The sequence below is a fragment of the Sturnus vulgaris genome, unplaced genomic scaffold (genome assembly GCF_052056855.1).
Source record: "Sturnus vulgaris isolate bStuVul1 unplaced genomic scaffold, bStuVul1.hap1 Scaffold_933, whole genome shotgun sequence".
NCBI classification, from domain to species: Eukaryota; Metazoa; Chordata; class Aves; order Passeriformes; family Sturnidae; genus Sturnus; species Sturnus vulgaris.
The window spans coordinates 30,219-52,605 of NW_028276811.1; the positions used below are offsets into that span (position 1 = coordinate 30,219).

Genomic DNA, 22,387 nt, shown 5'->3' on the forward strand with positions numbered 1-22,387 from the left:
AGTGAGAAATGGGGGAAACATCATGGTGAAATGGGGAAAAAAAATCTTTGATAAATTGGGGAAACAAATCATTGAGAAATGGGGGAAAAAAATCAGTGAGAAATGGGGAAAATATGGGAAAAAAATCCACGAAAATTGCGGGAAAAAATGCATGAAAAATTGGGGAAAAATCAGTAAGAAATGGGGGAAAAAATCCATGAAAAATGGCGGGAAAAATCAGATCGGCGATCGATAGCTAATGCGTGCCGATCGATTAGATCGGCGATCGATTGATCACGACTACCGATCGATTATATCGGCGTTCGATTGCTAATGCCTGCCGATCGATCAGATCGGCGATCGATTGCTAATGCCTGCCGATCGATTAGATCGGCGATCGATTGATCGCGCCTGCCGATCGATTAGATCGGCGATCGATTGCTAATGCCTGCCGATCGATTAGATCGGCGATCGATTGCTAATGCCTGCCGATCGATTAGATCGGCGATCGATTGATCGCGCCTGCCGATCGATTAGATCGGCGATCGATTGCTAATGCCTGCCGATCGATTAGATCGGCGATCGATCGATCGCGCCTGCCGATCGATTAGATCGGCGATCGCTTTCCAATGCCTGCCGATCGATTGCTAATGCACACTATTTGCACACTCCTTGCACACCCTTTGCACTCATACAGAGGCAGGAGGTTTGTCAGTTCTGGTCGGGGTTTTTTGGGGCGTTCATTCCGGGGGATTTCCTCAAGGATTGGGACACTCCTTGATTCCATCCCTTGCCTGTCTCCCAAGCGCCACCCTGTGGGCAGAGCGCGGTACTGCGCGCCTGCCTCTCCCAAGATGGCGGCTCGGGTGTCGCTCCCCGACCTTCTAACTCTGGCTGCAAAAGGAGGGGGGCACAGCAAGGAGCCCGCTCGCTCTAGTGGGATGCCTGCGCACGACGCCGACACCGATCCCACGGGTGCGATTTTCGGCGGCGTTTCCAATCGTGCGGACATCTCCTTCAGCCCGCTTCGGCCCGGGGGAGAGGGGCGGGGCCGCCAGCGATGGTCCCGGCGCAGCCCGGGCAGGCTCGGGGCGGAGCCGGGGCTTGGCGAGGCGGGGCACGGAGGTCCCGGGGACGGGACCGGGCGGGGCCGGGGCGGTGCTTTAGGGGCGGTCCCCAGTGGTCCCGGGCGGCACCGGGGGCGGGGCCGGGTGATCCCGGAGCGGCACCGAGCTGTGCTGGGGACGGTGCTGCAGGGGCGGTGCCGGGCCCGCCTCAGGGTGATTGAATGCCCAGAAATCGCCTCCTCTGCCCCGTGCTCACACTGAGCTGCGGGCTGCAGCGTGCTGTCGGAGCTCCGCACACAGCACGGATTTGGGCTTCCCCTCCTCTCAAACCCTCTCCCCCTTCTTCCTCCTCCTCATCTTCCTCTTTGTCCTCTGTCACTGCTGAGGCTCTGGAAAGAACTGAAATTCTGCAGGGAGAGATGTCCTCTCGTGGCCCCAGGGACTGCCTCGGCACGGGCCACGAGCGCCTCCGGCCCCTGCCTTCTCCTGCTTGAAAAGATCACCTGGAGCCCGAGCTCGGGGGGGTGAAATCAGCTGAAATCCAGGTAACTCTGTCAAGTGCCCCCCAGGGACATCGGCGGGGCTGGGGGATGAGGGTTTGAAACAGCAAATTCTTTGGAATATACACCTGTCCCTGTGCCGATGCTGCTGAGCTTCCTGCCACAGTATATCCCCACTCCATGAGGCGCTGTGAGGTTATGGCAGTGGGAATTGAGCAGGGAATTCGGGGCTATGGGCATAATTCACGGGAGCTAGCAAAGCTGACAGCCAACCCCAAATCGGGGCACAGCACAGAGAACAATCTGTGTGCTGCCCTGTCAGCTCAAGCTCCTGGGCTGGCAAGTATTGGGAGTTAAATGTATGGAATTACACAAATCACAGCAACTGGCATCACCCAGAGGGACAATCCAAGGCCCAAACAATTCCTCCACAGTCCACTCTGGGAAAAACACCCTGTGCCTGCCAGGAGCTCTGACCCTGCTTTTCCTACCAGCTCCTGAGCAGTGTCAGGGCCACCACGACGCCTTTAAAATCCAGATAAACCCCAAATCCTACACAGTGAATAATCCAAAGAAAGTACTGAATTGTTGTCATTAAAAGCTCAAAACTCATTAAGAATTCTATGACAACAGTGTAATGGACTCCCAGGAACCTCATGAATGCTCTCGGTTTCATTTTTGTGTCTTTTTACTCCCTCATTTGGCAGCTTGTAAAACTTATCCTGGAATTCAGAGGTCAAGCAGGATCGACTTTGGATTGACCTTCACCTCTGTTCCCACTTTGTGCAAACACAACTCGTGCCCAGGTGGGTGAACTCATCACCTCAGCTTTTCACTCCAGAGTATCCCCTCCTTATTTCCCTGTAGATGAACTCAGATCCACTCCTCACCTCCACTGGTCATCCAAGCGTCCATTCTGTTCCCCACAGGCCCTGGTGGCCCCAGGGAGCTCCCTTGGCCTTTCTCCTGCCCCTCTGCAGCCCGAGGTCGCTACACAAACAGTTCTTGTGTCCCCTCTAAATGACCCCGGGTTTTCTGCTCAATGAATGGCATGACCCGTGCCCACTGCTCATGATTCACCCAACCAAAATCAAGAGCAAATGTTGCTTGGGCTTTAAGAACTTGAAATAACTCTGAAGCAGAAGAAATCACCTTTTTCTTCTGGTTTTTATTTTTATTTTTTCATTTAAGATGCTGGACTTGCCTCTGTGGATGTGTGCTGAGCTCTCACTGCAGGGGACTGTCAGGCCTGAATGGCTGTGAGTTCGTGTTCTTCTCAGTAGGGAATCAGAAATTATTCTTAGACCATAGAATTGTTTTCTGAAACCTTTCCCCTTTCCTCTTTGTGCCTTTGAATTTTTCAGCTGTTCCCTGTTGTCACTTCCCCTGCCTGACTTCTGTGCAGCTCCTAGCTGGGAAAAACTGGGAAAACTTAGAGGGTACAGAGGTGGAATTTTTGGCTGGATTTTTCTAACATTTCTAATTTTGCTGAACTTATTTCCCCAGTGAGAAGAGCACGAACTCACAGCCATGCAGGCCTGACAGTCACTGCGGGAAATCTGACACAGTATTAATAAGTAACCTTTCCTGAGAGCAGTCACCACCCCCAGTCCTCCAGCCTTGTCAAATGTTTGCAATGAATGGACCCAAGTTCTAATCCTTAATCTAAATTTATGTCAGCTTTTGTTAGAAAGATACCGGACAGTAAATCATACAAGAGAATTTAAAAATTGCACAAAGAATAACAGGCCCAGACCAAACCCAACCGCCCCCATCACCGCTCCACCCCAATTTTGGGAGAAACAGTGATACAGTTTATAAATACTCTCCTTCCACACTATTCAGTCCTTCACCGCACATCCCCAGAGAGGAGTCCCTCAGACCTTGCTCCCCTGAACACCAGGAGAGCTGGAGTTTCACCCAGATCCCACATTCCCATGGCAGTTAATCCCAGCAGGGAGGCAAAGAGGAACCCTGCATCCTCTGACATAGCCCACAGCACGGGCAGCACCAGGAGCCCTCCAGGCTCAGACCTCTGGTGCTGAAGCCTCTGGGCTTTGGCTGATCAAACACCACAGCTCTTGGCAAAGATGGCAGGAGAGTCGTGATTCTTCCTGTCCTGAAAGAGAGGAGGAAAAGAAAATTAAGTCGACTGCAGAAGGATTCCAGCTCTCAACTTCTGCTCTGATTCCTCACTCTGGGGTTTTATCCATGACAAGTGACACCAATTCAGAGTGCCCTTTTCCAGCATTTTTATTCCTAACTATTTCAGACATTAAAAGGATGCTCATTTCTCTTATTGTATTCTTTGCTTAATTTTATTAGCGGCATTTTCATCCCAGACCCCACTTGTCAGTTCTTCAATCCTTTAGCACTGGACTTGGCACAAAGGGATACCCGTGGTGCTGCATCACAAGAAATCCCAAAGAGAAACCCCTTCCAAACCTGACGGAGAAAGCTTTCAAGGCACTCCAGAACACAGACAGCTTTTCCTGCCTTGTCAGGCCACACCAATTCTGTCCCATCCACCTGAACTGTGCAGGTGAGGAAAAGGCTTTCCTTGCTCCTCGGGAATCACGGTCTGAGACCACAGATGTCCATCCTGGGCAGCACCTGGAAACAACGTGGGAAAGGCAAAATGAGAGTGTTTTCTATCAGAAAATTACTACTACTAATAAAAATAACAATCAGAACTTCTGGACAAATTTAGTAACATCACTTTGATATGAGAAATACAGGCCATGCCCATCCTTCTAGCCCAGGTGAAAACAGGAAGGAGAACTAGAGGAAAAGCAGAGTCCCTTATTTGATCTCTGGACACAAACGGAGGCCTTTTCCCTGTGAAACCAAACTCACCCTTCCAGGGTTCCTGAGATCAGCTACGAGGAGGCTTTTGGCACTCCAAGAGCAGCTGGGTCACAGCTGGATGCGGCTTGGGTCTGGGAGACACCGTGCTCCTTCTGGAATTATAGCACGCAAATGCCTGCTCCTGGCCCCAGGCCCGGAGATAAAATCTGTGGGGTTTTTCCCTGTGCAACATTGTTCACCCCTCCCAGGTTCCTGAGATCTGCACAGAGGAGGCTTTGGGCACCCCAAAGGCAGCCAGGGTTACAGGTGGGGGCAGCTTGGGGCTGGGAGAAATCCTCATCCATTTGGAATTTTATCAGGCAGAAACCTGGCTGGGTGCACAGGTCTCTGGACACGACCAGTGGCCCTTTCCCCTGTGAAACAAAACTCACCCTGCCAGGCTCCTGAGACCACTTAGGAGGAGGGGTTTGACTCTCCAAGAGCAGTCGCAACGAGAGATGCTCACACAGAAGGCCATGCAGAAGAGGAAACGAGCGCACCCGCAGCCCCCCAAGGCGCGCCCCAACGCCCCAGACCCGGCACCGCCAGCTCGGGCAGTCCCATAAAGCATCCCCCGCCTCCGCAGCGGCGGGACAGGCGGGGCCCGGGGTCCCGAGGAAACCGAGCGTGCCCGGAGGCGCGGCAGGACGGCAGCGCAGCGCCGCCTGGCGGCGGAGCAGGAGAGCAGCGCCGGGCCCCATGGCAGTATCGGTACCCGTGCGCCCCCTGCTGTCCGCGGCGATGCAGCGCCCGATGCCGAGTTCCACGCCCGTGCCGCCGAGGGAGAGGGGCACCGCTGGCTGGGGCCTCCCCGCCGACACGGACAGAAGCCGAAGCAGAAGCCCCGGTGCCATTGGCGGCCCCTACCCAGCGGGCCGGGCTCCGCCGGGCCCGCGGCCCCGCGCGGTATCGGGTCGGCCCGCTCCCGTCTTCGTCGCACCCGGCCCTGCTCCTGGCATGAAGCGCGTCACCGCCCCGCGCCGTCCCGCCCCCCGCGCGTCATCGCGTGCGTTCGGCGGCCCGCCCCGGGGGCGGTGCCGGGGGCGCTACCCGGGGCGGTGCCGGGGCAGTGTCGGGGGCGGCACCGGGGGCGGCGCCGGGGCGGTGCCGGGGGCGTTCCCGGTCGCCGTGCCGGGGTAGCCCGGGGAGCGGTTCCGGGAGCGGTTCGGGGGGCGGTGCCGATTGCAGTCCCGGTCACTGTCCCCAGTCCCCGTCCCCAGTCCTGGTCCCGGTCCCAGTCCCCGGTTCCGGTCCCCGATCCTGGTCCCAGTCCCAGTTCCCCGTCCCGGAACCCGATCACGGTCCTGGTCCCAGTCCCCAATCCCGGTCCCGGTCCCTGTCTCCAGTCCCCGTCCCCGATCCCGGTTCCGGTCCCTGTCCCAGGTCCCCGTCCGCGATCCCGGTCCCTGTCCCATTTCCCCGTCCCGGTCCCCGATCCCAGTCCCGGTCCACGGCCCCGATCCCGATTTTTCCCCCCCTTTCACACTGATTTTTCCCCCGATTTATCAATGATTTTTTTCCCCATTTTTTCCCATTTCTCACTGATATTTTCCCCCATTTTTCAGGGATTTTTTTCCCCATTTCTCACTGATTTTTTTCCCCATTTTTCATGGATTTTTTCCAGATTTATCCCCATTTCCCACTGATTTTTCCCCATTTTTCATGGACTTTTCCCCCCCGTTTCTTACTTATGTTTTTCCCCGATTTCTCATTGATTCCCCCCCCCCCATTTCGCACTGATTTTTTACCCATTTTTCCCCATTTCTCACTGATTTCTTTCGCCATTTTTCATGGAATTTCCCCACCCATTTCTAACGGATTTTTTCCCCACTTTTCCCCATTTCTCACTGATTTTTCCCCCCATTCTTCAGGATTTTTTTCCCCATTTCTCACTGATTTTTCCCCCCATTCTTCATGATTTACAGGATACTCTATCGTGAATGGAAAGCAATTAAAGGAAGGGGGGAGGTTACCAGCCACCTGGTCAGCTCAGACAGCAGAGCTGCACACGCTTGTGAGAGCCTGTGAATTATAGCAGGACAAGACATTAAATATATTTACTGATTCTAAATATGCATATGCGGTAATACATGCATTTGGAAAACTATGGGGAAAAAAAGAGGTTTATTAAGCTGCAGAAGAAAGAAGAAAAAAATTGGTTTACAAGGGATGGCAAGCAGTGGATACCAAAAGCTCTAGCCTTACAATTGTTAAAACAACTTCATTAAAGGAGTCGTTCTGTGCCTTCTTTGGGGTGAGGAAAAAAGGCTGAGGGGGGCTCCGACGTGGTTTGGGGCACCCCAAGGTCCCTGGGAGAGGGAGCCGGGCTGCGCTGGAGGAGCAGGTGAGTCGGGCATGGCGGGGGGTCATGGTGGGTGCCAGAACATTGAGAGGGAGGGGTGGGTGTAGAATGCATGAAAAACAGAACCTTAAAAAATAGCTAAATATAGTCTAAAAGGAATGTTTTATTGGCTTGTGTTTGGATAGAGGTAGGGTTTTTTTATAGATACTGTAAATAGAAAAGATAAAGAATAAAAATATAGAAGCAAATATAAGAAACCAATATATAAATATATTACATTACATTATATTATGTTATGAAAATAGAAATATATAAATATTCAGACTTTAAAAGGAATGTTTTATTGGTTTTTATTTGGTTAGAGGAGGGTTTTTTGAAAATAATATAGGCAAAAATATACAAATATGCAAAAATAGATACTGACATAAAATTATTATAACTATATATGCATATATATATGTAAGTATAAATCTATAGAAATAAATATAAATATAAAATACATGTATGTAGTATGTAATAGAAATAATTTATCGATTTTAATATGTTCTATTAAATAGTATGTTATAATAGAATGTAAATAGCATCTAGTATATTAATATACTAGTAAAAACTACATTAAATAGTATATAAATATAGAATACACAATATAGACATATAAATCTACAGATATAAATATGAAAACTAAATAGAAAAATATATTCAAATATAATTTAAAATAATCGAGTTTTTTGTTTCTATTTGGTTAGAGGCAGAGCTTTTAAAGAAATAATATTAAAAACTATGAACCTCCAAGTATAGATGGATATAGATAAAATAGAAATACCATTAGTAATATAAATCTATGTATATAATGAATAATAAAATAATATTGTATATATGATAAATAGAATAGCAATTAAATTGAATATATGAAATATGTATAGATTATGACTAGAAATTAAATATTAAAAAATAGATGATTTATATATATAAAAGTTTTTTTTTTTCATTTGGTCAGAGGCAGGGCATTTTTAGTTTGGGTCGGGGTTTTTTTGGGGCGTTCATTGAGAGGATTTTATGACGGGTGGGGACTCTGGTGCTTGGAACTCTCTCCCTTCTCTGTCTGTCCCTGACAGGGCGGCAGTGCCGGGCTGAGTTGGGCGGCAGTGCTGCCGCCGTGTGGACACGGGCGGGTACTGCACCGTGCCCCTCTCAGGATGGCGGAAGGGCCCGCGGGCCGGGACCCAGCCCTGCGGCAGCGCTCAAGATGGCGGCCTCTCTAGGACCCCGGCGGATAGGCGTTTACATAAAACGCCTGTCCGCGCTCGCCGGCGCCCTCACGCCCGCGGCACCGCGGACCGCGCGGCCGTTGTCGGCACGCTCTGACACGTCCGGGAAAATTGTCGGCGAGCGGATCGGCGTCGGCGATTTAATCAGGCATCTTATGCCTACACACCGGGGTCCTGATTTTTTCCCGCCCTTTCTGCCGCCATTTTTGGCAGGTCAGCCGGAGTGCCTCCCGAGCCGCCATTTTGAGAGTGCGGACACACTCAAGATGGCGGCCTCTCTAGGACCCCGGCGGATAGGCGTTTACATAAAACGCCTGTCCGCGCCCGCCGGCGCCCTCACGCCCGCGGCACCGGGGACCGCGCGGCCGTTGTCGGCACGTTCTGACACGTCCGGGAAAATTGTCGGCGAGCGGATCGGCGTCGGCGATTTAATCAGGCATCTTATGCCTACACACCGGGGTCCTGATTTTTTCCCGCCCTTTCTGCCGCCATTTTTGGCAGGTCAGCCGGGGTGCCGCCCGAGCCGCCATTTTGAGAGTGCGGACACACTCAAGATGGCGGCCTCTCTAGGACCCCGGCGGATAGGCGTTTACATAAAACGCCTGTCCGCGCCCGCCGGCGCCCTCACGCCCGCGGCACCGCGGACCGCGCGGCCGTTGTCGGCACGCTCTGAAACGTCCGGGAAAATTGGCGGCGAGCGGATCGGCGTCGGCGATGTAATCAGGCATCTTATGCCTACACACCGGGGTCCTGATTTTTTCCCGCCCTTTCTGCCGCCATTTTTGGCAGGTCAGCCGGGGTGCCGCCCGAGGCGCCATTTTGAGAGTCCCGACACGCTCAAGATGGCGGCCTCTCTAGGACCCCGGCGGATAGGCGTTTACATAAAACGCCTGCCCGCGTTCGCCGGCATAAAAATAAATATGCATAAATATAAACATAGACATAAACATGCACAAACGTTAACCTGCATAGATATAAACATAAACATAAACATAAACATAAACATAAACATAAACATGCAAAACAATAATAATAAATATAAATAGAAATAGAAATAGAAATACAAACATTAATAAAATCAGTGAGAAAGGGGGTAAAATCAGTGAGAAATGGGGGGGAAAAACCATGAAAAATGATGGAAAAATCAGAGAGAAATGGGGGAAAAATCGGTGAGGAATGGGGAAAAAGATCAACGAAAAATTGGGAAAAATCAGTCAGAAGTGGGGGATAAAAATCAGTGAGAAATGGGGGGAAAAGTCGGTGAGAAATGGGGAAAAAATCAGTGATTAATGGGCGGGAAAATGCATGAAAAATGGGGGGAATAATTCAGAGAGAAATGGGGGCAAATATCAGTGAGAAATGGGGGGGGAAATCAGGAAATATCCATGAAAATTGGGGGAAACATCCATGAAAAATGGCGGAAAAAATCAATGAAAAATGGCGGAAAAAATCAGTGAGAAATGGGGAAAAATGGGGAAAAAGGAGTGATAAATGGGGGAAAAAATCAGTGAGAAATGGGGAAAAATGGGGAAAAAATCCACGAAAAATGGGTGGAAAAATCCATGAAAAATCAACGGAAAAATCAGTGAGAAATGGGGAAAACATCATGGTGAAATGGGGCAAAAATCAGAGAGAAATGGGGAAAAATCATTGAAAAATGGGGGATAAAAATCAGTGAGAAATGGGGGGAAAATGGGGAAAAACATCAGTGAGAAATGGGGAAAATAATCAGTGAGAAATGGGGAAAATTTGGGAAAAATCCAGGAAAATTGCGGGAAAAAATGCTTGAAAAATTGGGGAAAAAATCCGAGAGAAAATCCCCGGGAAAAACCCCCCGGAATCCCCGAGAAAATCCCCCGGAATTCCCCGGGAAAATCCCCCCGGAATCCCCTGGAAAATCCCCCTGAATTCCCCGAGAAACTCATCCCGGAATCCCCGTGATAATCCGTCCGCTATCCCCGAGAAAATCCCCCAGGAATCCCCCAGAAAATCTCCCCGAAATCCCCGGGATAATCTCCCCGGAATCCCCGAGAAAATCCGCCCCGAATCCCCTGGAAGATTCCCCCGGAATCCCCGAGAAAATCCCCCGGAATCCCCGGGAAAATCCCCCAGGAAAATCCCCGGGATAATCACCCCGGAATCCCCTGGAAAATCCCCTAGGAATCCCCGAGAAAATCCCTCCGGAATTCGCCGGGAAAATCCCCCCGGAATCCCCCAGAAAATCCCCCCGGAATACTCTGCAATATCCCCCCGGAATCCCCTGGATAATCCCCCCGGAATCCCCGATAAAATCCCCCTGGAATCTCCAGGAAAATGCCCCGGGAATACGTGAGAAAATCTCCCCGGAATCCCCGAGAAAATCCCCCCTGAATCCCCGAGAAAATCCCCCCGGAATTCCCGAGAAAATCCCCCCGGATTCCCCTGAAAATCCCTCGGAATTCCCCGGGAAAATCCTCCCGGAATCCAAGAGAAAATCCTCCCGGAATCCAAGAGAAAATCCTCCCGGAATCCACGAGAAAATCCGCCCGGAATCCCCGGGAAAATCCTCCAGAAATCCCCGAGAAAATCCCCCGGAGTCCCCGGGAAAATCAACCCGGAATCGCCGGGAAAATCCCCCCAGAATCCCCGAGAAAATCCCCCGGAATTCCCCTAGAAAATCCCCCCGGACTCCCCGAGAAATTTCCCCCGGAATCCCCGGGAAAATAGCCCCCGGAATCCGCGAGAAAATCCCCCCGGAATCCACGCGAAAATCCCCCAGAAATCCCTGTGAAAGCCCCCCCGGAATCCCCAAGAAAATCTCCCCGGAATCCCCGAGAAAATTCGCCCGTAATACTCGGGAAAATATGCCCGGAATCCCCTGGAAAAACCCCCCGGAATCCCCTGGATAATCCCCCCGGAATCCCCGATAAAATCCCCCTGGAATCTCCAGGAAAATGCCCCGGGAATACGCGAGAAAATCCCCCCGGAATCCCCTGGAAAATCCCCCCTGAATCCCCGAGAAAATCCCCCCGGATTCCCCTGAAAATCCCTCGGAATCCCCGGGCAAATCTCCCCGGACTCCCCGAGAAAATCCCCCCGGAATTCCCCGGGAAAATCCCCCCGGAATCCCCGAGAAAATCCCCTAGAATTCCCCGGGATAATCCCCCCGGAATCCCCGAGAAAATCCCCCCGCAATCACCGAGAAAATCCCCCCGGAATCGCCGGAATAATCCCCTGGAATTCCCCGGGAAAATCATCCCGGAATCCCCGAGAATATCCCCCCGGTATCGCCGAGAAAACCCCCCCGGAATTCCTCGTAAAATCCCCCCGGAATCCCCGGGAAAATCCCTCCGGACTCCCCGAAAAAATCCCCCGGAATCCCCGAGAAAATCCCCCGGAATTTCCCGGGAAAATCACCCCGGAATCCCCGAGAAAATTCTCCCGAAATACTCGGCAAAATCCCCCAGGAATCCACGGAAAATTCCCCGGAATCCAGGAGAAAATACCCCGGAATCCCCATGAAAATCCCCCCGGAATCTCCGAGAAAATCCCCCGGAATCCCCGCGAATATCCCCCCGGAATCCCCGGGAAAATCCCCATGAATTCCCCGGGAAAATAATCTCGGAATCCCCGAGAAAATCTCCCCGGAATCACCGAGATAATGGCCCCGGAATACCCGAGAACATCCCCCGGAATTGCCCGAGAAAATCATCCCGTAATCCCCGAGGAAATCCCCCCGGAACACTCGGGAAAATCCCCCCGGAATTCCTCGTAAAATCACCCCGGATACCCCGGGAAAATCCCTCCGGACTCCCCGAAAAATTCCCCCCGGAATACTCGGGAAAATCCCCCCGGAATCCCCGAGAAAATCCACCCGGAATCCCCTGGAAAATCCACCGGGAATTCCCCGGGAAATTCCTCGCTGAAACCCCTGGAAAATCCCCCCGGAATCCCGGAGAAAATCCCCCCGGAATTCCCCGGGAATATCCCCTCGGAATCCCCGGGAAAATCCCCCGGACTCCCCGAAAAAATCCCCCCGGAATACTCGGGAAAATCCTCCCGGAATTCCCGAGAAAATCCCCCGGAATTCCCTGAGAAAATCGCCCCGGAATCCCAGTGAAAATCCCCCCGGAATCCCCGTGAAAATCCCCCCGGAATCCCCGGGAAAATCCCCCAGGAATCCCCTGGAAAATCCCCCAGGTATCCCCGATAAAATCCCCCTGGAATCCCCTGGAAAATCCCCCTGGAATCGCGGGGAAAAAGCCCCCCGCATTTCCCGGGAAAAATCCCCCCGGAATCCCCGATAAAATCTCCCCGGAATCCCTGAGAAAATCCCCCCGGAATCCGCGAGAAAATATGCCCAGAATCCCCGATAAAATCCCCCCGAAATCCCCCAGAAATTCCCCCCGGAATCCCCGACAAAATCCTCCCGGAATCCCCAGAAAATCCCCCCGGAATCCCCGGAAAATCCCCGCGGAATTCCGGTCCATTTCTGTAGGAGAATAGTTTGTAAGGATAGCGCAGAAGGCACTAGTTGCCAACGAGTTACAGCTGTACTGATTAGCAAGGAGTGGAAACAGCCTTGCCTGCCCAGTGAGGCTGGTTGTTATAAAAGCGTGGGTCAGCTGGCTGCCAGTTTCACTAAGCACAGCTCCAGCTGGAGGTGCAGAGCCTGCTGCAGTGTGGGCTGGAGCCTGCTGGCTGTGCTGCGAGGAGGAAGGGACACGTGGCCGTGCAAGGGATGGACAAGGTGAGAGGATGCTGTGTGTGGGACAGACAGGCTCAGGTGGCTGGGGAAGGGACAGGCTGGGGTTTAGCCAGTCGTACAGAGGAGAGGAGGAGTCGGTGCTGTGTGGAGCTGCCTGTGAGAAAAGGAGTCAGAGTTGCCTCAAAGAAATCTGTGGAGAGAAGGCATGAAAAGTGTGTAATGAAAGACTAATGTTGGTGCCTGTCATGTCTGTCTTGATAGAATTGCTACACGTTTTCTCGGAATGCTTGAATTTAGACATAAAATGAAAACTTTCTTGTAAGAAAGGAATGCATTTCTCACCAAAGTGGTGTAGGGTGGGGGATCACAACTCCCAGATGGCCTGGAAGCGGAACGGCCACAGGGGTTACTGTAACTGGGCCTCCAGTACCAAAGCCCCAGTGGGTTTAAAGGCTAGAGCTGGGCTGGGATTAGCACGGGCTATGCAGCTGGGCTCATGCACAGGTCTGTCAGCACTCCTACCCGAGGACAGTCCCTCACCTAGGGAGAGGTTCTAGGCCTGGAGATGAGGCTGAGTTTGGGAAGGGTGATGAGGACATGGTTAGGGAGGGATGTAAATGCATATCAAAAGACTTAATTTTGAGGGGTGGCAAGCATTAGCTATAAAGCAGTAAGTATTTACAGCTAAAGGCTGGAGGTGGGGGCTGTCTGAGGAGGACAGGACTGTTTAAGGCTGAAGTTGGAAGAGAAACCTTGGTGAAGCTTTTGCGTTAGAAACGGCCTCACCTGCCAAATCAGATTTTTGTCTTCAGGATTGCATGAGTGAGGATGCCACAGCCAAGGAAAAGGTTCAGGTTTGGGAGGCAAAGGCGAGTTAGGCAGGGCTGCAGGGCTGGGGCTTGGCTGTTTCCATACTGCTCAGGGCAGCAAAGGGTAGCTGGCTCACTGGGCCTTGGATCTAGAACTCTTTCTGGAACAAGGTGGAGAGCTGAGGTTCATGCAAGGAAGGGGCCAGGAATTCTTTGTCTGACTGGAAAATGCCAGAGGGGCAGTGTGTGACTCGGATAGGATGATATGTTCGTCTGGCGAGAGTCACAAAAGAATATTTTGGTTTACTGATAACTGGGCAGCTCAGAAGTTACTACTTGACTTAGTTGCTGCTCCCATCTGTTGCACACATAAACAGAGCAAAGCAGACGAATTCTCTCGGAGCCTGAGGTCTTTGACTGGCCCTCCAAAAATGCTGCCCGCTAAAAAACAGACGTGGGGGAGGAAAGTTGTCAGATACAATAGAGCAAGAAAAGGACACGGGCTTCAAAGTGCCCTCCAGCAGACCACGGAAGTGACCTGTCTGGAAGTGAAACCAGCAGTCTGCTTCCCCAGCCTCCTGGAAGCCTCTAACAGCTACACAGGCAGTGAGGGGAGAGAACAATTCAACCTAAAAATAATTTTCAGTAGCGTTCTGCACTGCTGTTAAAAATACTGCAACCAGGGAATGTGGTGTGGTGATAACTATTAGGCCTGTAAGTCTGGTAACTGGGGCTTTTAGCTCAAACATCTCGGTATGGCTACTTTGAGCCTTGTAAAAGCTGCGTTAAGTCCAATTTCTTGGGTAGTTCTACTAGCTCTAGCCTTGCTTTTCATCCCCTCAGTAACAAAGCAACTCCCTCTCGAGAATGTTATTTACTTTCCATATGATGTGCCTACCGATTTCTGGAATTGCAAATGTCTTTGGATACATGCGTAAATTTAAGTTTCAAGAAAGCTGTCAAGCTAAAACAAAGGCTTGCCATAATGCAGAAGAAAATGTTTTATGGAAGAACTGAGAGGTCCCTAGCTGGGCATAGAATTTGCTATACTAAGGTGTGTTCCAAACGGATCTGCCATCTAAACAAGCAGAAAAATAGTTGGAATGTAGTGAGTTCAATTTAACTATTGCTAGAAATAGGAATTATTAGCAGAGCTTGGAGCATGATATCACTAGCAGCAGTAAGACGCTTTTAGCTTGCTTCTCATAAATTACTTGTAAAAAGCATTTGTACCTAGTGTGTAGCAATTAATATTTCCCCATTTTCTTCCCCCCCGCCCCCCAGTCTCAGGTACTCCTTTTATTTTACCCTTTTCTGTCTTGTAACATCACCTTCCTTTATTTTATTCTATCTTCTGTTCTCAGAACATCGCAGCATCCTCTGTCAATGTGAAAGCATTTGTTCATCCTGTCTTGGAATGGCTGTCAATGTTGCCCTCTTCTGGATCACTTTTTTTTTTTTTTTTTTTTTTTTTTAACAATATGTTGCTAAATGTCAGGAAAATTAATCCACAAACACCAGCGGTTTATGTCCAAAAAGGAAACGGAGGAGTCCTTTTTGCTTTATTCGAATAAAGGGAGAGGCCATGGGACATTCCCCTGGGATCTCTCAAATTTTTGGAGGACACAGCCTCCTTTTTATCCTATTTTCCCGGCCGCATTTCCCTCTCTCTTTTCCCATTGGCTGAGGTACTTGAGAGGCACAGACTTCCCGGAACGCCTGATACCTGAAATTCCCCTCTAATGTAGAACCCTCCCTTTTAATTTTTAATTCTTATAGAATTCATAGTTTCCCCCCGTTGCTTCTTTCATCTTTCGATATCCAATTTCATTTATCAGCAGCCCTGCAGTTTGTTTGTAAAGGCAACTATCTCTTTCCATTCATCAATCAGTGGAATCCATCCCATTGTTTCTTTTATCTCTCAGTGCTAGCCTTATCTACAGGCTGATCCACAGCTCATTTGTAAAGACAAATTCAACATTCCTCTCAGCTAATAAATGAGAAGTTAGCTGAAAAAAGTAAAAACTGGATTTTTTTTCCGGTGTGTGTCGGACAATACAGTGGAGAGAATTTGCGGGAGGATGATCGAGGATATCCTATTATAATATCGTTCTCGGCCATTTTACTATTTTAGATCATCAGTTGTATTCTGAAAGAAATCTATTTTAATGATATGTGTACGTTTGCACGAAGTTATAGTTAAATATAGCTTGCGGCTGGGCTCTTTAATGAATAGGGGTATTTTTGGTTTTAATTCAATATTTTATGCTTGTGGTGTGTAGTGTGCTGATTTATTTTTTAATGTTATTTACTACGTGCGCTTTTGTTTTTGAGTGAAGGTAACTTTCTGGATGGCTTTGTATTTGAGGCAGAATGAATTGAAGTAGGTTTTTAAAACTGATTTTTCATATGTACGATGGGGAGTTTAGTAGGGGCAGCTCTGATGGTGGGGGCTTGGTTGTTAATTTTATCAGACGGCTTTTGTTAGATACAGCTTTTAATTCTGGGAAGTTTTGTTTTTCTAATGTCGTGCTTTGAAGGTGGTTTTCGAGGATGTATGGTATAGCTTTATTTTGTTTGTAGATGGTGTATGATAAGGGCTATGGTCTATTTATCTAATGCCATGTTTTTTCATTCAGGTGTTGATAAGGGAGTTCTTGAATGGCGTTTTGTGTTGTTTTTGTTTTTGGTGGGGCGTTGTTTTTAAAGGATACCTTGATAAGGTTTGCCGATGGCGTTCTAGCCTGTAGCATAAGGCATAGGGTAGTTTTTGAATTATTTTGTGGTGGCTTTGATTCTTGCCAGTATGTAGTGTTTGTTTGAGGTAATGCTGTGTAGCTAATTTCTGTTTTCTTATTAATATTAGAATTGGAGTGTTGTAGTATATGGGCTGTTATTATATCCTAGGGGTTCTATTTATTTGGTTTGATTGTTTTCTAGTTATGGATAATTTTTCTCAAAAAACCATTTTCAGAATTTCAGGCGTGACACAAAAGAACACTCAGATTGCTGGAAGGGAAACGTGTGCCCAGATTGTCTCGAAGCAGTGCTGCTGTCGGTTCTCGTTCAGTTGTGTCTTCTGAAAATGAGACTGTTGTATTCATTGCGCTGTGCTAAACACTTGTCATTCTCCCAATGCCAGGAAACAGATGAAGCTTGAAGAAAGAGGAAGGAATTTGGAAGCGTACAAACAAGCTGAGAAGAGGTTCAGAGATCAGGGTGCTCACTGGCAGCAGGGGCTGGGGTTAGGGCTGAGCAGGAGCAAAGCCGGAGCACATCAACCTCACCTCGTGTTTTCTCGGGGGCTTTATGGCCCTGGCAAGAGAGAGATGTTCACTGATGAGTCCCAGGCCGAGCCGTGAGCACAGCATGTTGTGTTGGAGCTGGGGTTTTTTTTTGAGACGTTGAGCAGCCACACTCTCTAGTCAAGAGTCCTGAGGTTTGTTGCTGCTCCACTTTCATCCTCATATCCAGCTTCCAGCCCTTTTCTTCTCTCTGTCCAGTGTGTCTTTTGTGTTCCTTTCTTGTCCTGTGTGCTCCCCATCCCATTCCCGTTCCCTACGGAGGGGGAGGGTGTGGAGACTGGGGGCTCCGACGTGGTTTGGGGCACCCCAAGGTCCCTGGGAAAGGGAGCCGGGCTGCGCTGGAGGAGCAGGTGAGTCGGGCATGGGGGGGGGGGGGGGGGGGTCATGCTGGGTGCCAGAACATTGAGAGGGAGGGGTGGGTGTAGAATGCATGAAAAACAGAACCATAAAAAATACCTAAATATAGTCTAAAAGGAATGTTTAAATGCTTTTTATTTGGGTAGAGGCACGGTTTTTATAGCCAATATAAAAATAAAATATAAAGAATAGAAATAGATTGGTATACATGTAAAATATAATGAAATCTAAGTAGCAAATATCTATGAAAAATCTAGTGTATAACAGAAATAATGCAAATATAAGAATATGTATAAATATAAAATAGAGCTATGAGAATGGGAATAAGAATGGGGTAAAACATCAGTGAGAAATGGAAAAAAACCACATGAAAAATGGTGGGAAAATCAGTGAGAAATGGAGAAAAATCAGTGAAAAACGGGGGGGGGAATCTTTGAAAAACGGGGAAAAAAATCAGTGAGAAATGGGGGAAAAAAAATCCATGAAAAATGGGGGAATAAATCAGTGAGAAACGGGGAAAAGTGGGGGAAAAATAATTGAGAAATGGGGAAAAAATCCATGGAAAACAGGGAAACAATCCATGGGCAATGGCGGGAACAGAGCGAGCTGTTGTCGCTCGTGCTGTGGTGGCCGATGCTGTGGGGAAAAAGTAAGTGAAAAATGGGGGCAATAATCAGTGATAAATGGGGAAAAAAATCAGTGATTAATGGGGGGAAAAATGCATGAAAAATGGAAGGAAAAATTCAGAGAGAAATGGGGGCAAATATCAGTGATAAATGGGGAAAAAAATCAGTGATTAATGGGGGGAAAAATGCATGGAAAATGGGGGGAAAATTCAGAGAGAAATGGGGGCAAAAATCAGTGAGCAATGGGGGGGAAAATCGGGAAATATCCATGGAAAAATGGGGGGAAAAAATCAGTGAGAAATGGGGGAAAAAATCAGTGAGAAATGGGGGAAACATCATGGTGAAATGGGGGAAAAAAATCTTTGATAAATTGGGGAAACAAATCATTGAGAAATGGGGGAAAAAAATCAGTGAGAAATGGGGAAAATATGGGAAAAAATCCACGAAAATTGCGGGAAAAAATGCATGAAAAATTGGGGAAAAATCAGTAAGAAATGGGGGAAAAAAATCCATGAAAAATGGCGGGAAAAATCAGATCGGCGATCGATAGCTAATGCGTGCCTATGGATTAGATCGGCGATCGATTGATCGCGCCTGCCGATCGATTAGATCGGCGATCGATTGCTAATGCCTGCCGATCGATTAGATCGGCGATCGATTGCTAATGCCTGCCGATCGATTAGATCGGCGATCGATTGATCGCGCCTGCCGATCGATTAGATCGGCGATCGATTGCTAATGCCTGCCGATCGATTAGATCGGCGATCGATTGATCGCGCCTGCCGATCGATTAGATCGGCGATCGATTGATCGCGCCTGCCGATCGATTAGATCGGCGATCGATTGCTAATGCCTGCCGATCGATTAGATCGGCGATCGATTGATCGCGCCTGCCGATAGATTAGATCGGCGATCGATTGCTAATGCCTGCCGATCGATTAGATCGGTGATCGATTGCTAATGCCTGCCGATCGATTAGATCGGCGATCGATTGATCGCGCCTGCCGATCGATTAGATCGGCGATCGATTGATCGCGCCTGCCGATCGATTAGATCGGCGATCGATTGCTAATGCCTGCCGATCGATTAGATCGGCGATCGATTGATCGCGCCTGCCGATCGATTAGATCGGCGATCGATTTCCAATGCCTGCCGATCGATTGCTAATGCACACTATTTGCACACTCCTTGCACACCCTTTGCACTCATACAGAGGCAGGAGGTTTGTCAGTTCTGGTCGGGGTTTTTTGGGGCGTTCATTCCGGGGGATTTCCTCAAGGATTGGGACACTCCTTGATTCCATCCCTTGCCTGTCTCCCAAGCGCCACCCTGTGGGCAGAGCGCGGTACTGCGCGCCTGCCTCTCCCAAGATGGCGGCTCGGGTGTCGCTCCCCGACCTTCTAACTCTGGCTGCAAAAGGAGGGTGGCACAGCAAGGAGCCCGCTCGCTCTAGTGGGATGCCTGCGCACGACGCCGACACCGATCCCACGGGTGCGATTTTCGGCGGCGTTTCCAATCGTGCGGACATCTCCTTCAGCCCGCTTCGGCCCGGGGGAGAGGGGCGGGGCCGCCAGCGATGGTCCCGGCGCAGCCCGGGCAGGCTCGGGGCGGAGCCGGGGCTTGGCGAGGCGGGGCACGGAGGTCCCGGGGACGGGACCGGGCGGGGCCGGGGCGGTGCTTTAGGGGCGGTCCCCAGTGGTCCCGGGCGGCACCGGGGGCGGGGCCGGGTGATCCCGGAGCGGTACCGAGCTGTGCTGGGGACGGTGCTGCAGGGGCGGTGCCGGGCCCGCCTCAGGGTGATTGAATGCCCAGAAATCGCCTCCTCTGCCCCGTGCTCACACTGAGCTGCGGGCTGCAGCGTGCTGTCGGAGCTCCGCACACAGCACGGATTTGGGCTTCCCCTCCTCTCAAACCCTCTCCCCCTTCTTCCTCCTCCTCATCTTCCTCTTTGTCCTCTGTCACTGCTGAGGCTCTGGAAAGAACTGAAATTCTGCAGGGAGAGATGTCCTCTCGTGGCCCCAGGGACTGCCTCGGCACGGGCCACGAGCGCCTCCGGCCCCTGCCTTCTCCTGCTTGAAAAGATCACCTGGAGCCCGAGCTCGGGGGGGTGAAATCAGCTGAAATCCAGGTAACTCTGTCAAGTGCCCCCCAGGGACATCGGCGGGGCTGGGGGATGAGGGTTTGAAACAGCAAATTCTTTGGAATATACACCTGTCCCTGTGCCGATGCTGCTGAGCTTCCTGCCACAGTATATCCCCACTCCATGAGGCGCTGTGAGGTTATGGCAGTGGGAATTGAGCAGGGAATTCGGGGCTATGGGCATAATTCACGGGAGCTAGCAAAGCTGACAGCCAACCCCAAATCGGGGCACAGCACAGAGAACAATCTGTGTGCTGCCCTGTCAGCTCAAGCTCCTGGGCTGGCAAGTATTGGGAGTTAAATGTATGGAATTACACAAATCACAGCAACTGGCATCACCCAGAGGGACAATCCAAGGCCCAAACAATTCCTCCACAGTCCACTCTGGGAAAAACACCCTGTGCCTGCCAGGAGCTCTGACCCTGCTTTTCCTACCAGCTCCTGAGCAGTGTCAGGGCCACCACGACGCCTTTAAAATCCAGATAAACCCCAAATCCTACACAGTGAATAATCCAAAGAAAGTACTGAATTGTTGTCATTAAAAGCTCAAAACTCATTAAGAATTCTATGACAACAGTGTAATGGACTCCCAGGAACCTCATGAATGCTCTCGGTTTCATTTTTGTGTCTTTTTACTCCCTCATTTGGCAGCTTGTAAAACTTATCCTGGAATTCAGAGGTCAAGCAGGATCGACTTTGGATTGACCTTCACCTCTGTTCCCACTTTGTGCAAACACAACTCGTGCCCAGGTGGGTGAACTCATCACCTCAGCTTTTCACTCCAGAGTATCCCCTCCTTATTTCCCTGTAGATGAACTCAGATCCACTCCTCACCTCCACTGGTCATCCAAGCGTCCATTCTGTTCCCCACAGGCCCTGGTGGCCCCAGGGAGCTCCCTTGGCCTTTCTCCTGCCCCTCTGCAGCCCGAGGTCGCTACACAAACAGTTCTTGTGTCCCCTCTAAATGACCCCGGGTTTTCTGCTCAATGAATGGCATGACCCGTGCCCACTGCTCATGATTCACCCAACCAAAATCAAGAGCAAATGTTGCTTGGGCTTTAAGAACTTGAAATAACTCTGAAGCAGAAGAAATCACCTTTTTCTTCTGGTTTTTATTTTTATTTTTTCATTTAAGATGCTGGACTTGCCTCTGTGGATGTGTGCTGAGCTCTCACTGCAGGGGACTGTCAGGCCTGAATGGCTGTGAGTTCGTGTTCTTCTCAGTAGGGAATCAGAAATTATTCTTAGACCATAGAATTGTTTTCTGAAACCTTTCCCCTTTCCTCTTTGTGCCTTTGAATTTTTCAGCTGTTCCCTGTTGTCACTTCCCCTGCCTGACTTCTGTGCAGCTCCTAGCTGGGAAAAACTGGGAAAACTTAGAGGGTACAGAGGTGGAATTTTTGGCTGGATTTTTCTAACATTTCTAATTTTGCTGAACTTATTTCCCCAGTGAGAAGAGCACGAACTCACAGCCATGCAGGCCTGACAGTCACTGCGGGAAATCTGACACAGTATTAATAAGTAACCTTTCCTGAGAGCAGTCACCACCCCCAGTCCTCCAGCCTTGTCAAATGTTTGCAATGAATGGACCCAAGTTCTAATCCTTAATCTAAATTTATGTCAGCTTTTGTTAGAAAGATACCGGACAGTAAATCATACAAGAGAATTTAAAAATTGCACAAAGAATAACAGGCCCAGACCAAACCCAACCACCCCCATCACCGCTCCACCCCAATTTTGGGAGAAACAGTGATACAGTTTATAAATACTCTCCTTCCACACTATTCAGTCCTTCACCGCACATCCCCAGAGAGGAGTCCCTCAGACCTTGCTCCCCTGAACACCAGGAGAGCTGGAGTTTCACCCAGATCCCACATTCCCATGGCAGTTAATCCCAGCAGGGAGGCAAAGAGGAACCCTGCATCCTCTGACATAGCCCACAGCACGGGCAGCACCAGGAGCCCTCCAGGCTCAGACCTCTGGTGCTGAAGCCTCTGGGCTTTGGCTGATCAAACACCACAGCTCTTGGCAAAGATGGCAGGAGAGTCGTGATTCTTCCTGTCCTGAAAGAGAGGAGGAAAAGAAAATTAAGTCGACTGCAGAAGGATTCCAGCTCTCAACTTCTGCTCTGATTCCTCACTCTGGGGTTTTATCCATGACAAGTGACACCAATTCAGAGTGCCCTTTTCCAGCATTTTTATTCCTAACTATTTCAGACATTAAAAGGATGCTCATTTCTCTTATTGTATTCTTTGCTTAATTTTATTAGCGGCATTTTCATCCCAGACCCCACTTGTCAGTTCTTCAATCCTTTAGCACTGGACTTGGCACAAAGGGATACCCGTGGTGCTGCATCACAAGAAATCCCAAAGAGAAACCCCTTCCAAACCTGACGGAGAAAGCTTTCAAGGCACTCCAGAACACAGACAGCTTTTCCTGCCTTGTCAGGCCACACCAATTCTGTCCCATCCACCTGAACTGTGCAGGTGAGGAAAAGGCTT

At 49.9% G+C, this 22,387-nt stretch overlaps 3 long non-coding RNA genes across 3 annotated transcripts; 1 reads left to right on the forward strand and 2 right to left on the reverse strand.

Annotated features, from left to right (window-relative positions):
- The first annotated feature begins 1,920 nt into the window (after positions 1-1,920).
- LOC148217228 (uncharacterized) lies at positions 1,921-4,239 on the forward strand. The gene is made up of 2 exons (XR_015801145.1): positions 1,921-2,352; positions 3,872-4,239. It is a non-coding gene; the product is annotated as an uncharacterized LOC148217228 (long non-coding RNA).
- On the reverse strand, positions 2,695-4,132 carry LOC148217229 (uncharacterized). The gene is made up of 2 exons (XR_015801144.1): positions 3,992-4,132; positions 2,695-3,665 (listed from the first exon to the last, which is right to left on the reverse strand). It is a non-coding gene; the product is annotated as an uncharacterized LOC148217229 (long non-coding RNA).
- Positions 4,240-20,978: 16,739 nt separating the features above from the next.
- On the reverse strand, positions 20,979-22,381 carry LOC148217230 (uncharacterized). Its single transcript, XR_015801146.1, has 2 exons — positions 22,276-22,381; positions 20,979-21,949 (listed from the first exon to the last, which is right to left on the reverse strand). It is a non-coding gene; the product is annotated as an uncharacterized LOC148217230 (long non-coding RNA).
- Between the last annotated feature and the right edge of the window lie 6 nt (positions 22,382-22,387).